At 35.9% G+C, this 15,543-nt stretch overlaps 1 long non-coding RNA gene across 1 annotated transcript in view; it reads left to right on the top strand.

Annotated features, from left to right (window-relative positions):
- The window catches only part of LOC122791372, a 270,938-nt gene extending 262,127 nt beyond the window's left edge, over positions 1 to 8,811 (top strand). Inside the window, exon 4 of the long non-coding RNA XR_006363156.1 lies at positions 8,758 to 8,811. This is a non-coding gene — a long non-coding RNA (uncharacterized LOC122791372). The remainder of the gene's footprint in view (positions 1 to 8,757) is intronic.
- Positions 8,812 to 15,543: the final 6,732 nt, after the last annotated feature.

Genomic DNA, 15,543 nt, shown 5'->3' with positions numbered 1-15,543 from the left:
AATCTTTGGTGTTGCTAAGATTTATAAAGATTTGGTGGTTCCTCCTTTACAACCCATTGTAACACAACTAATTCCAAAACATACCCTTTGGCAAATTATATAGCCTCTGTGCTTAAAAATTTATTTCAGAAGAATTTGTATATTTTGAGAGGCTCTTGGGACTTTCTTATGAAAATAAGCTCTTATTTTTCTGACAATTGATGTCAAAGATTTATTCTCGATCATCCCCCATGATATCAGGCTTGAATGGTTTGTTGAATATCTTAATGAATTTAGAGAGCTTGAGAATCAAGACATTAATTGCCTGTGTTATTGGAATTGGTGTTGCGTAACAATTTTGAAGGGTCTTTATACCACCAAAAAACAGGTGTAGCTCACCATTACCCAACCAAATGGTTACATCACCTTTCACAAAACAAAATGCAAACCCATACACAAAGATATGCCCATCTATCTATAATACCACCATTAATATACAGATGATTCACAGGTTATCTAAATATAAAACAGCTACTAACATCCCTCTTAGATACCATAAACAAATTCTGAAATATCTAAGCACCCTATTTAAAATAGCTTTCAAACTAATGCTAAGGGGTGACATACATCCCAACCCTAGCCCTTTAAATCTTTATTTCCAAACACAGAAACATACCCCCTCATTTGAGCATTCAGCTAACCATTCTCACTCGATGTCTCACTCTACACTCCAGATATTGCCATCATAACCAAAACATGACTCAATCCACATAAAAAAAGCAATGAGATCATCCCCTCAGGCTACAACATTCATAGGGCCAATAGGATAGGTAAAAAAGGAGGAGGCGTAGCTATACTGTACAAAAATAGCCTCACACTACAACCAGCAAACATATCTCCCCCAAACTCTGACAACATAGAAATACTTATAGCCAAGCTTCAAATTGATGCCAACAAACACCTAGTAATCATAGCCTGCTACATTCTACCAGGTAAAGGTTAAAGAAACTCCAGCTCTACTCAGTGGCATACCGCCTGCTCAGAGGCGATCTGTGCCTGACGTATAAAGCCATGTCCAACCTGGAATTAAGAGACATGCTGCACCTCAAAAAATCCAAATCCCATCGAGCTACTCGCTCGAGAGACTTGAACCTCAGCACTGAAATAAAGAGGACATGTTGGAGGGACAGATTCATAACCCAGAGGCTCCCTTCACTCTGGAATAAAATCCCAGTCCAGGTTAGGCAGAGTCCCTCATTGACTCTCTTCAAGAGGAATCTTGATGAGTGGATGGGAGATCATAGGTTTACCCCGGGTATCACTTCTGTGTCACTGTTAGACAGAGGCACAGTATACTAACCTTGAAAAAGGGCATAGCAAAATTAATTTAAAATGGGTGGCGAAAGCCAAACATACTCTGGCTAAGCTTATAAATGCCCTAGGGCAGATAGCCTATTATGAACCTATGAACCTATGAACCTATAACCTCACCACCCTAGAGAGCATCCTTAGCTGGTTATCTAACACCACTTCCCAAGAGATCATCATCATGGGGTACTTCAATATAGATTGGTACTCATGTAATTCCCAAAACCAACTAACCATATAAACTTGTATGGCTTCTCACAATTAATCCAAACCCCGACCAGAATAGACAAAAGATCAAAAAAGAATAATTTCCTAGACTGGATACTTACCAACAAACCCTCAGAATCTCTAGACTTCGGCAACCAACCTACCTAATCAGGAAATGCCTAAATCCACCCAAACAACCGAAGTACCTCCATATCTACAACATGAAAAACTTCAACACCCATACACTTATATCATACCTGAAACAGTACAAATGGATTCCCCTTAACAACCTGCCCCTGGCTTCAGCTGTGGAATACTTCAACAAGATATTCCTCAGAATTCTTATTAACATTGTCCCAACTAGGCAAATTCAGATCAAAACAAACTATACTCCCTGAATCTCCAAAGAAACAAAAATCCTCCTAAAACTAAGAGACAAAGCCTGGAACCTATGGTACACTAAAAGAACCTACTCAAATCACTTTGAATTTCAACAACTCAGGAACAAAGCAAAAACCCAAATAAAACAAGACAAAATAAATTATTACACTACCCTGCAACAAAAACATCCAAGAAACCCACAAAAATTTTGGTCAGCAGTTAACAAATTACTTAAACCAGGACAAACAATCCCATCCCTATCCACCCCTACTTCTCATAGTAGCACTGCAGAACAGTTCAATAAATATTTTATGGAAAGTATACTAAAAATCTCAAAAAACACCTCCCCCTGTCAATCCTTTGAACCCACTGCAACCAACAACAATAGCAATACTTTCTCCTTCCAACCCTTCTCTATTTCTTCTACTTGGAAACTACTTAAAAAACTAAAGCCCACAACAATAGCAGCCAACAAATTATCAGCCATCTTCCTCAAAAATAGCAGCAGATGCAATTGCTTACCCTGTCTTCATTCTCATCAACCTCTTCATTTCTGAACAATATATACCACAGATTTGGAAAATATCATATATAATCCCACTACACAAAGGGGGAACCTCAACTGAACTTTTAAATTATTGACCCATAGCCATCCTATCCCCACTATCTAAAATCCTAGAAAAATGTATTCACCTACAACTTCTCCACTACCTTACAACTAACAACCTACTAGCTACATCTCAGCATGGATTTTGTCCCAGTCATAGCACCGCAACTGCTCTTTTGAAATTCACTGAAACCATCAATCACCACAGAAACATAGGATACATTGTTGCAACACTCTTCCTAGATATATCTAATGCCTTTGATACAGTATCTCATCCCAAACTTTTGTCCACACTTACTGACCTAAACCTCAGCCTCTCCGCTATCAACTGGATCCAAAAGCTACTTAACTGGCCGTCAATAAGCTGTGAAATGGCTGCAGGAGCTTTCTCTCCTCTTCCCTGTCATATTAAGAGTACCACAAGGATCCATATTAGGCCCTCTTCCATTCAGTCTATTTACCAATAACCTTAGCTCAGCTACTTCTACAACTACCTTAATCCAATACGCAGATGATTCAACACTTATATGCGCTACGGCCAACATACAACAGCTCCAAGATACTACACAGAGGTCCTGTACTGTCATTGAAACTTGGCTCACTGACACTCAAATCATTTTACATCCTAATAAAACCAAACTTATGATTTTCCACCCTACCAGGGCCCCCAATCCCCCTCCCACCCTTAGTATTACTGCTTCTGATAATACAATAATTACACCAGACACACAATCTAAACTTCTGGGAGTGGTAATTGATAACAATATGACATTTGATCAACATATAGCGCAAGCTGTCAAAAAGATACACAAAAAACGTGGATCCCTGTACAGAAACAAACAATTCTTAACTGATAGTACTAGAATTTCCATTGCTAGAACCCGTCACTTCTCTACCCTCTTCTACGGCACTACTATACTCACTAACCCAAGGAAAACAGATCTGGAAAAGCTTAAATCATGTTATAACAAAATGGCAAAATTTGCAACTGACTCAAAATATAGAACTCACCATTGTCTCTCACTAAAAGACCTCTCATGGCTAGAATTTCCTCATATGCTTGCTCCTAACCAATTGACAATGACTCATAAAATAGTTCACCACCCTCACAAGACAACACCCATTCATGATATAATAACACCCTATACCAATAAAACCCTACTTAGAGTTACTAAAACCAGAAATACAGCAGGTGGCGCACTATACTCCAGTCAGGTAGCAAAGATGTTGAATGCACTACCATCTCTATTAGATCTGTAGAAAACACCTCCAACTTTAAAAACTTGCTCATTTCTCACTTTATAAACTCCTGGTTCTGCACGTGCAATGGGAAGGGATAATACTATCTTTCATCCCCCTCTGCCCAGCACAAATATTTATTTCATCTCTAATATTCTCCCCAAAAAACTGCAACTACTTTTGTAAATACTGCACAAACTAAATAAGTAATGTATGTAGACTCTATTTATTGTCTGTGGACCTTTTCTTATGTGAACTCTACTTACAGTAATGTATGTACTGTCATTTTACTCTTTTATTTTATGTATGAAGTTTTCTCGGTGGAACTATATTTCTGTATTGTATATATAGTCATTTATATTGTATGTGGAGCTTTTCTCCCTGGGCCTCTGCTGAAAAGGGATATCTGCCCAGTCGGACTTTCTTGGTAATCAAAAGCAAATAAATAAATATGTGATATAATCCTCTGTAAGATTTTAAGCCATATATTAGGTCTCTGCAACAGCTATGCGATTTGCTATCTGAAGAAAATGTTGAATCATCCTATGTAGCCTTTATATCATTTAAGTGCATATAATAAATATGTTAAATATAGCACCTTGGCTTCTTTAATTTGTAGTCCTGGCAGCATCATTTCTCTTAATTTTATGTTACACAACAGATATTTGCTTATCTTATCAAAGCCTGTGTGTAAGAAGCTTATTTTACTTCAGATTTTTCCCCACGCCTGCCTTGGCTGCTTTTCTTTTCTTTTCCATTACAATAATATACAAGCAAGGGCACCAGTCACATTCTACCTACTGTAAGAGTGGTTTCATTAATTTAGTTATTGTTTATTTATCCTTTGTTGGCCAGGTTAGTCCCACCAAGCTAGTAGCCTCCTTTGATTGAAGACCCAAGATGGTATTTATATCGTCTAAGAGAAATTTGGCAACTTCCCATATGTCACGCATTGTTTCATTCCATTCTGTTCCAAGCACCATAGTAGTTGAGAGAATGGGTGATAATGACAGCTATGGAAGAGAGTGTTATTGTTGATGTAGGAGTCTGGTGCAATTCTGTGTATTTCTTTAATTAAATGACTATGTTGGATACAGGAAAGTCTGAATCATAAAGTTCTTGTGGTTTTAATTCAGGAACAGGAACCTGCATATGAATCAGTGATTCTATAGACAGCTTTGAACCAGTTGCGCACTGAGGTGGAGTAACTCTTGATGGAGAGGATTTATTGTAGCAGAAACAAAGACAGAAGGACAGTTTTGGTGAAGTATCATCTGATGAAGCAATTGTATTCGTGGTTTATATTACAAACTTTAATAACACTGGTTATTTTGTAAGAGACAGAAAAGTTGAATGCAGCACCTGTGGCATCAGGGAATAGAGAGACAATAAGAAGAAACTGAACCACCTTCAGACTCACAGTAACAATTAAAAGTGGGTATGGTAGGCCTGTTGATATTTCATTTAGAATAATACTGTAGTCCCAATGGACCTCAGGGCTTCTGATGTCAGATCTTGTAGCTATCTAGGACAATAATCCATTTGTGACATTACATTTGAATCACTCTCCTTAATGGAGAGTATGTTTTTAGAAAAGCATTTAAAAAACAGGAACTCTGGAGTAATTATATCATATCTGCTGAGAATGTTTGGTTAAAAAAATAGAATAACTATGCCATTCAAAACTGATTTAATAGAGAAGATGGACATACAAAATTGTTTAATTGAAAAAATACATGCACTATTGGATGGGTTTAGAACCACAATGATGAGTTGGTTCTTAAGGATGATCAACAAACCCAGAAGGATAGTGAGGAACAGGAAGAACAAGATTGTTTACAAGTAGACAGAGAAAGGGCTGAAAATACAGAAGCTGGTGAGCAGGAAAGTGATCTAGAAGGTGTCATTACCAGAGATGATCAAGTGGTTGAGGGGGAGGTTTCTCATAATATTCAGACAGCAAATAAGTACGACATAACAGAATCAGAGGAGTTAGATGATGAAATTGAGATAGAAGTAAGGACAATTACAGCTGAATGGTCTACTTTTTAAACAAGAAATATCTTTATTACATTGCCACTTATGACATAAGTAATCATGCATTTATATAAATGAAAACAAATCATATTGACATAATCTTAGTTGCAAGTGTTATGCATCACAAACCATATTGACATAATTTTAGTTGCAAACATTATAAATCAGTTATAATCTACCCAATCATTGTCAATCACACATTACATAGCTCATTTAAATCCTGCCTAGTTTTAGACCTCATTCCTCCCCAGTATGTATCATTCCAGATTTCCCATTTTTTATATGTAATTTGATCAAAGCCTTTTGTAAAGATCCCAATTCCGGTTGCTTTATCTTTGTTACTATATTCAGTACGTCTAGTACAGTTGGTTTAGACTTTGATTTCCATTTTCTAGTAATTGTTTTTTTTTTGGTATCCACCATAATTAGACTCAGCAAGGCCTTACTATGTCTAGACAATTCCAATTCTGTATTGTAGCTTAGAAAAATCATACCTTATATATATATACCAATTTGCTCACCCAGTATCTCTGATAGAGTAGCCTGTAGGGAATCTTTAAAGTCTGCCAGCTCATTACATTCACAGAAAATATGTTCCAAATTACCCTTTTCTTCCCCATCACATCTCCAACATTTGCTGTCTACCTTAGGAAAAATTCCATGGAGTTTACTTGGGGTATAAAAATACCTATGTAAACTTTTCTAAGCAAAAATTCTAAAGATTTTGTTACATATTTGGGAGACATACATATATCCCCCATTGTTTCTTTGTGAATTGCTTATCCAAACTTTCTTTCCAATCCTATATAACCTTCTCTGAGTGATTCTTATAGTTATCATGCAATATTTTATATACTCTATACCAATTATTCCTTTTTAACAGTAGCTTCTGTTCTAGGTGCTAGTAAAAACTCTACCAATGCTGTTGTTTTATTTACCCCCCCCCACACTCTTTCTCTTTGCCTATACCCGAATATCAATCCTTGATAGGGAAGGCAATTGCTAACCTGCAGTCAAAATAAATTCTTGGTGTCTTCCCATTTTATTACCTTTACCTCTTTCATTATTTGCTCCCAATATCTTGATTCCTTTGCCAGTTTTCTGGAATAAATTCCAGCCCTCTCTTGCTTATAGAACTAAAAAGTCTATTGGTGGTAGAATTAAGGACAGGAAAAAAAATATGACGTGTAGACATAAAAGATAGGAAGGTGGGATATAATTTCTAAATTACTTTCTTAAATGTACATGCGATGATTAATGAGGTTAGAAGAATATGCATACATCATTGGCGTACTGAGCGTGTTTTTGATATGGTGTGTTTATGTATTTATCTGTAAACCAATAGAAGCAGTTTGAAGTATCATGTGGGAAAGTTTTTTTGAAAAATTGGTTTAAAAAAGTGTTCAGTTTCTTGATGTTTTTTTTAAATGGTAATATTAAGTTAATGGATGTGATTTTAATTAAGACAGGGAGGGAGGTGGTGTTAGATTTAGGTTTGAGTGTTTTAAATGAGACTAATTATGATTTATGCAACTATTAATATTAATGAAATGGAGGATATGCTTCATCTAGTTTTGCTTTATGTTTTGATAAATGTGTGCATTATTATCATAGGGGAATTATGATGTAATCTTAGGAACAATGGAAGGAAAGTGTTGCAAAATATTTCCTAGGGTTGAAACAGAATCATGACTGTTTGCATGAATTGCCCACTGCACTTAATTCAGTTTACATGATTGCATAAAATCCGATTCAGAGGAAACTTTTAGCCATAATAAGGAAGACTTCATTATCAGCTAATTTACATTTCTCTGAACTGCTTATTTGTGCCAGTCAGGTTAAAAGCACTTTGGAGCAGTAGTATGCGCTGTAGGCTAATGCATTCAGTTTACAAAGGCAGCCCCATACCCCACAACTATGCAGAAGTTTGCAGAATGCCCCAGATGCTGCCTTATCTATTTGTTCTGTACCTTGTAAAAATTTACATAGTCTGGTAATCACTGAAGATTACAGTCAATAAATAATTACAGACATTAGAAATTCATACTTCTTAATGTTTAGAAAATGCATACTGAAGACAAACCTGTTGTTTTGTTAATTGTTTAACTGATTTAGGTGATATTTAAATATTGATTTTAACTGTGGCCATTTATCCCCTCATTATTTTGGCTTTGTCCAGAAGTATTGAGCAACAATACTGAGAGGTATAATAGCTGCCCCCCACCAACACAGACGTACCCATACAATTATAAACATCCATTAAAAAAGATGGCGGTCACCCATTGAGCTCAATGATTGAAGCTGCATTGCAGGTAAGTTCAGTGAAGATATAAGGACTGGAAGTGTGTGTATATGTGCACTGCAGTGGGTGTGCACGTTAGTAGGGGTGTGAATAGAGTCAGGTAACTGTGTGTGTGTGTGTGTGTGTGTGTGTGTGTGTGTGTGTGTGTGTGTGTGTGTGTGTGTGTGTGTGTGTGTGTGCATGCATTAAAACTGTTATCCAATTTCAATAGCAGCTTCATGTTTAATTTCTTGTTTAGGTGTTGCTTACTGCTATCAGTGTACATTACATGGATATTTGTGTTTTTATGCTGAGAGTGGTCATTTTGTATAGGGTTCAACACTGGCGAGGCTACTAATGTGATAAAACTGGCTATTAATTATTATATAATGCATGGTATTTACAGTTAAGCAATGTTTAAAATGAAATTAATTGTGGCAGTAAGAAACCTTTTGGTGTCATTTTATCTTTGTGTATATCAGAACATCTCTGACAACTATGAGCAGACACATAACTCCGGCTCAGTGCAGGACAATAATATGATTTCAGTAATGAATTTTGAAGTCAGTTGTTAAGATCCATGATAAGTGTGTACACAATTATCATCACTACTTGTCAAGGTTTGTTTTTCATTGCCCTCATTTTGATCTCTTGGCAGCTCAGACCACCACTACGATTATTACTGCAACAACTACTCCTGCAACAACCATCCGTAAGTATTGCATGATCTCTTACTTTAACTTGTATATTTATTCCACATTATTATTGTCATGTGTGGACCTGAAGATGGCCTAGATACCGACACTTCACCATATTCAGTTTATGAGTAAAGTTTCTCAGTTGTATGCAGTAAATGTAATGTGACTCTGTGTGCATGCACTGGGACATCAGGACATCGTGCAAACATGTATGGCTCTCTACAGACATAATATACAAAAATTGCAAGAGTATGACAGTGAATGGTACAGAGTCCACTTGATTGGATAATCAGCTATGCAACAGACAAAATATTTCTGTTTGCAATGTTCAGCTCCTAAATAACACTATCATAATCTTTACAATCAGAAAAGAGTTTGGATTGTAATTGGATGTGGGAGATTGACTAAAACTGCAATGGAAAGTAGCCTAATGATTTGACTCATGCATAATGTATAAACCCTTTTACTTCCAAGATTTTCTGTAGGTCTTGTTCTACTGGCCATCTCTTGTGCAGAGTTAGGAACTGTGACAGACCACCAATGTTTTCCAAAGTGATGAATAAATTCCTAGAACAATAATGAGTGTTCTGATATTCTACAGCCAGAAATTGATGATTGGCTACCGCACTTCACCAACAAGGTCATGAGCAGTAGCCTCTGTATGATCTATTCAGGGTATCATTTCACTTTAAAATAATTATTGATGCCAGTCTTTCAGGGAAAACAGGAAGCGAGTCATGCATTACATGGAGCAATACCTCATTAGACTGCATCACCACTTGTATGTAGGGACCTCAGGGTCTGCTATATAACAGACTTATAAAAGACTTCACTTGCTTTGATATTAGAATGGCTATAGTAGGCAGCAAATCACTTTTATTCCTATGTCATTTTTAAATGGCTAAATTAAATTGCAATTTTATATTTTGCATGCACTTTTTTACCAATATTAGCATTGTCAGTTCTTTAAATAAAAGATTGTGATAAATATTTTATATACATTGAAGCATTCATGCTCTAATTCTCAGCTGGGATGTCTTCTGTGTGGAGCATGCATGTCCTCCCTGTGTTTATGTGGGTTTCCTTCAGGTGCTCTAGTTTCCTCTCACATTCTTAAGTCATGCTGCAGGTGGATTGCACATTCTAAATTGGCCCTAGGTGTGATTGTGTGTGTGTGTGTGTGTGTGTGTGTGTGTGTGTGTGTGTGTGTGTGTGTGTGTGTGTGTGTGTGTGTGTGTGTGTGTGTGTGCCCTCTTCTGCCACTCATTCTGCAGACAATATTAATCTGCTGTGGTGACCCCTAACAGGAGCAGTTAAAAGGAGAAAAAGAAGAAGTGGAAAGGCATTCATGCTCTAAGTTAAAATGTTTTTCTTGCAAAAGGCATAATTTGCACACCACCAAATAAAATACATTTAAGATTTTTTTTCTCAAATAACAGCTATGTTTATGCATTACTTTCATACAAGGGGCCGGATTCCAAAACAGTGTATATCTGCCCTGATTCTGAAAGGCTTCCTCTCAGTTTAAGTGACTTACTTTGGTGTAAGGAGTATCTATAAACAGGCTTACTATTGAGACCTGATTCCAAAACACCTGCTCTCACTGTAAGTGGTCATTTACTCTGAGAGCATGCCTTTTGGCATTATGGCAAATTTGTATAATAAAAATTATTAGCACTTTTGAATTAGATGGCAGATAAACAAATTTCAATGGTGGATCCAGGAATCGGCAAAGAGGGGAGGGTGCAGTATGGTTAGTCTACTACAGGGATGGGAGTGGGAAAGTGGGAGACTGGGTTTTGAGGGTATGAAAATATCACCTTAAGATGCTCTGATGTGATTGGTGAAAAGATAGCAATATGCATTCAGTTGCACATGATTTTTGCTGTGGATGTGGGAGTAGACACAGGTAACCCCCTATGCAAAACACAGCAAATTTACAGATAGAACATGTTTTTTCAAAGCATGCCTAGAGGAGATGATTGGTTGCCCATGCCAAGTCACAGACACCTTTCATGGCATAACTGGTATAATCATTGTTATAACTTAGGGAAGAGCCACACTGAAGGTGATGTTACCCACGGTGAGTACTGTGGTAAATTTAAGTATTTTGTTTCATTAAATAATGATTTCTGTGGAAACAATGAAGATCAGTTAAAGTATCACAGCAATTATGCAAGTAGATGTTATGAAAAAAATTCCAAAAAGCAAATAGTTTAGTAATGTGCAATATATAAAAACTATTGAAACTATTGTTGCATTTTAGATAAGACTGTAAGTCAAAATTTACTTTGTTGTCATGAAACACAAAATATAAACCACAGGAACAGCAGTTTGGATAAACCAGCAAAATCTTCATTTTACTGATGTACTAAATAACTAAACTCAAAAAGCTTTTCTGAGCAGACCATAAAGGTTTTGGACAGTTCACTGTTTTTTCAGTGGTTTTAAGCACAACTCACTTTTTACTAGAAGTCTGTTAATAACAGGCTTCTAAGAGAAAGTGAATTTGCTTAAAACCACTGAAAGCACAATTCACTTTCTATTAGAACTCTGTTATTAGAAGTCTTTTAATAACAAAATGTCCAACTGTACCTTTCCTCTCCTTTCAACGGGTTCTGTAATGGGTGATGGATATGGAGGCAGTGCTTGTCTTCAGGAGTTCGAAATGCTGATGTTGGTTGGTTGTGTTCTTTCTCAAGTCAAAAATCTTTAACTTCAGTATGTTTCCAAACTCATGGTCATCTGAATTTGAATAATTTTCTCTCTCAACAAATAGCTTCCTTGACAGTGAACATCTCTCATGCCTAACTTGCACTCAGGTGGATTGCAATTGCCCCAGCTTTAGCTTTGGAGAAATAGTTTCCTTGATTTTGGGAATACAGTACTTTGTAAAAGTGCAATTGTGTGATAATTGGAACAATCTTTAGCATTGCCCTTTTTGGGGAAATGGAATATAAAAACGCATTTTCCATTCCAATGGCTGCTGTTCTGTTTTCTACAGTTGCTGGCAAATTACATCCACCAGTGTTACATCACCATTTTACAGGTTTATAAAGAATTCAGTTGGTATTTCAGCCTTATTAGCAATGCTTTCTAGTGTTCATGTGACTTCACCCTCCTGGATATTTGGCTCAGTTTAAAGGACACATCATTTTATGTGTCAGTCATGTTGGTGTCCTTCTAGTCAACTTAATATGTTGTCTATTGAGCAACTGATGTCAGAGATGCTACTACTCTGAGTGAATTCTGTGATTTTTTTTTCACCTTCTGCTTCTGTCAGGTCCCTCCCATTTCATGTCCATTTTTACCTGTAAGTTTCTCTTAATGTAATTCATCTTGAACAGATTTTGTCATTCACATTATTGTCTTATTCCAGTTTTTGCATTGCTCATTTACACATTTGTCCTTCTCTGCTCTTGCTATTATCTATGAAACTCAGTTTTACATATTGCACCCTGACTCCACTGTCTTTAGATCGCCTTCTTTCCTCGGTCACTTCTAAAGCCTTCATAGGCAGTAATTTTGACTTCTTAATCATTTTATTTAGAATTATTTTTGCCACTTCCTGGACAATATCTCAGACTTCTGTCCATAGTTCTTCAGGTAATCAGAACACCATGCCTAATCCCTTATATCTCTTTCTTCACCTCCCATCAATATTCATTTGTAACATTGCTCAGCTCATATCTTGCTCGCCTAGTCATTCTTCTTGTTTTCTGTAAGTTTAACATTTGCAGTAAGAATATGAATATCTGAATCACAGTTATCTCTGGACCTTTATTTTGCTCTTTCATCTCTGTCTGCCAAGGACATTGTCGATCTTATTGTGGTAGTGTCCATGTGGTGATATTGATGTGTACAGTAAAAAACAGAGAAACTAGTGATCTTAAAACTTCGATGATGAGCTCAGTCACAACAATTTCCAAAAATCATGAAACCCAGGTAGTGTTCCAAAGCAACAAACCTGTATTCATCACAGAGAAGCGATCCTCAGTAACAAAAAAATCAGAAATATTTTAACAATGTTGAACATATCAGCTTTTATATACTTAGAAGTAGGTATGAAAAATATACATATTATTTAATTTTAAACCAGCCTATTCATGGCAAATAATATAACCAGGGACATAAGACAGCATTTTAGCACAGCAAGTACCTACCCCCAAACAATACTATGGATTACATCAAATTCAATCCTAGTTAAGGAAAACACTACCTATTCTATTTGCAACCCACATTCCAAGATCAGGTATTAAGAAAATCATAACATATATAAAATATCTACATTCTGCCTTTCTGTGAATTTGTGCAGAGCTGATACAGCAGAGAGATAAATTCTCCTGACTGTAAGCAGAGTTGGAACCTTTTCCCATATTATATTTCAAACTTATAAGTACACTTTTTGCAACTCAGTTTTCACTGTGCTGTATTTGTATATTTGCTTTATTATTCACATATTTCCTGCATTGTTTCTGTCCTTTGTTGTTGTCTGTACTTTGTTTCTCAGGATAGCTCAGAAGCTAGTTTCAGGTGGGAGTTGTTGAGCCAGCCCATCTTAACTGTTTGTCATTGCCTGAGGTGTATTTTCTGTGTTGTACTTCCATTGCTAGAATCTCCTTGTCTTCTGACTGAGTGTGCTTCTCAAATAATCTGGAAATATAGAGCTGATAAGTATATTTTTTGGAACTTTTTAACTGTTCAGAGTTATGCATTGTCTTAATTTTTGCTTGACTGAATTATTTATACATCTGCTGGCATTGTTTTCTGATACTCTAAATGCCTCATTTTGATTTTCTCCTAATTTACTGCTTTCTGCACTTGTTTTTAGTTGTTTTTTAATTTAATTGTGTTTATTTAAAATGTATGTCCTTTAATACTGCTACACACTCAAGTGTGCTAGCTTGCACTGCATTTGAATTGATTTTACTGCTGTTTTTAGTTGCTTTTTGTAAAAAAAAAAAAAAAAAAAGTTCTAAGCTTGTTTCCCACCTTTCCTGTCCAGTCTAGTCCAGATACAGATTTGCTGTATCCAGGACTGCTTGTAAGCTTCTGTGCCCCAAGCCTTTCTGTGTTGGAGGGGAACCTTCTAGCTTATCTGTAAGAGTGGTAAGCACTAGGCAGCCAATCTACCACAAGAGGAGTGGTTTCTGTCTCAGATATTGTAGTTTATTGGCCATTTGGCCAGTTTTTTCATCTAGCAGCGCCAAGATTAGGTAAACTATTACTGGTGCCAGAAATTCTGCTCTTCAGTTTTTCCCTTGAATCTTGCTAGTTCTTTCTCTCTTGTACTTCAAATAGCTTAACTGTTTTGGACTTCAACAGATTTTTGTAGCAATTATTGTAGCACACCTAAGTGGCATCAGCACTAGTTGTTCTTCACGGAAATAGTTCCGGTGTTTAGTAGTTATGACTACCCATCCTGGCATGATTATAGGGCAGTTCACTGTGCTTTCTCCTATTAACCTGGTGCACTTGGGCATTCTGAGGCAGCGTAGCAACTGCCTCATGTACACAGACAACCCTCTCCTTTTATTTCACAACACTCAGGCTCGTCAGAGATGCACTTATATCACCAAACTGGAAGCTACGCACTCTCCATCCAAGACTATAAGAGCCACACCAACAAATAAACCAATGAAAAAAGAAATAGCTGAAAAACGGTTTTACTTCAGTTCAAGACAATAAAACAAGTGTATTTCACATAAAACGATAATACGATAATACAATCCGTAAGCGGTTTTGTTTAGCTTGTGCTAAACTTTTTCGAACAAGTTACACATCACTTCCTGTTAGTTAAATACTAACTGAACTAAATCAATTAACTCTAAAAAGATGAACAAACTGTGATACAGTTAAAGAGACAGCAACAGTGTATCAACCACATATATATATATATATATTATACTATTATATTTTTTAAAATTACATATATAAATTTTGTTCAATAAAATTCTTGCAGAGTGTATATATTTCTATTTAAAAAATTATGTTAAAAAATTGTGTTTAAATCTCTCGACGAATTAAATTAAATCTAAACATATCAACTATCCGGTGTGAAACATCTGAAACTGAAGGTATTAAAATACTAGGAACAGTAAAGAAGGACATAAAAACATAAAGCTCTTTCCTTACAGATATACTATATAACCTGAAACAGGTTTTCATACCTCAGATTTAAAAATACCTATATTATTTAAATACATCACAGCTATGAATATATGTATAATTATAAATAAATAAAATAAGTAAAATGTATATATCGTATAATCTACTTTATAGCATTAAGTGCAATATATAAATATGTGAACAGTATATTAAATATAAATTTGATCAAAAATATCTCTAATTGTATATTTTATATTTTATCTATCTTTCTAATGATTTTAATTTTAAAATACTTGCTATTGAAATGGCACTGTTCATACCTGGCCAGTTCTGAGCATTTAGTCTTATTTGCCATTCCAATTCCATTTTCTCCAATAATGGTTGCCAGGGCCCTCCCCTGGTATTCAATTTTAAAACATCTAAAACTACAAATTTAAATGAGTGTGTTGGGTATGAGCAAATATGTTTTGCCAAGGCATTTAATTCATTTTTATCACAAATTACTCTTATACGTTCACCTATTCTTTCTTTTAGTTTTCTTTCTGTCTTACCTACGTAAAACATTGTACAATTAAAACAGATAGCACAATAAACTACTTTTTCACTAATACAACTAGCCTTATTTTTAATTCTATATA

Source organism: Protopterus annectens, chromosome 17.part0 (genome assembly GCF_019279795.1).
Source record: "Protopterus annectens isolate FY-2018-M chromosome 17.part0, PAN1.0, whole genome shotgun sequence".
Lineage (NCBI taxonomy): Eukaryota > Metazoa > Chordata > Ceratodontiformes > Protopteridae > Protopterus > Protopterus annectens.
The sequence above is the reverse complement of the archived record's forward strand: the minus strand, read 5'-3'. Positions and strand labels throughout refer to the sequence as shown.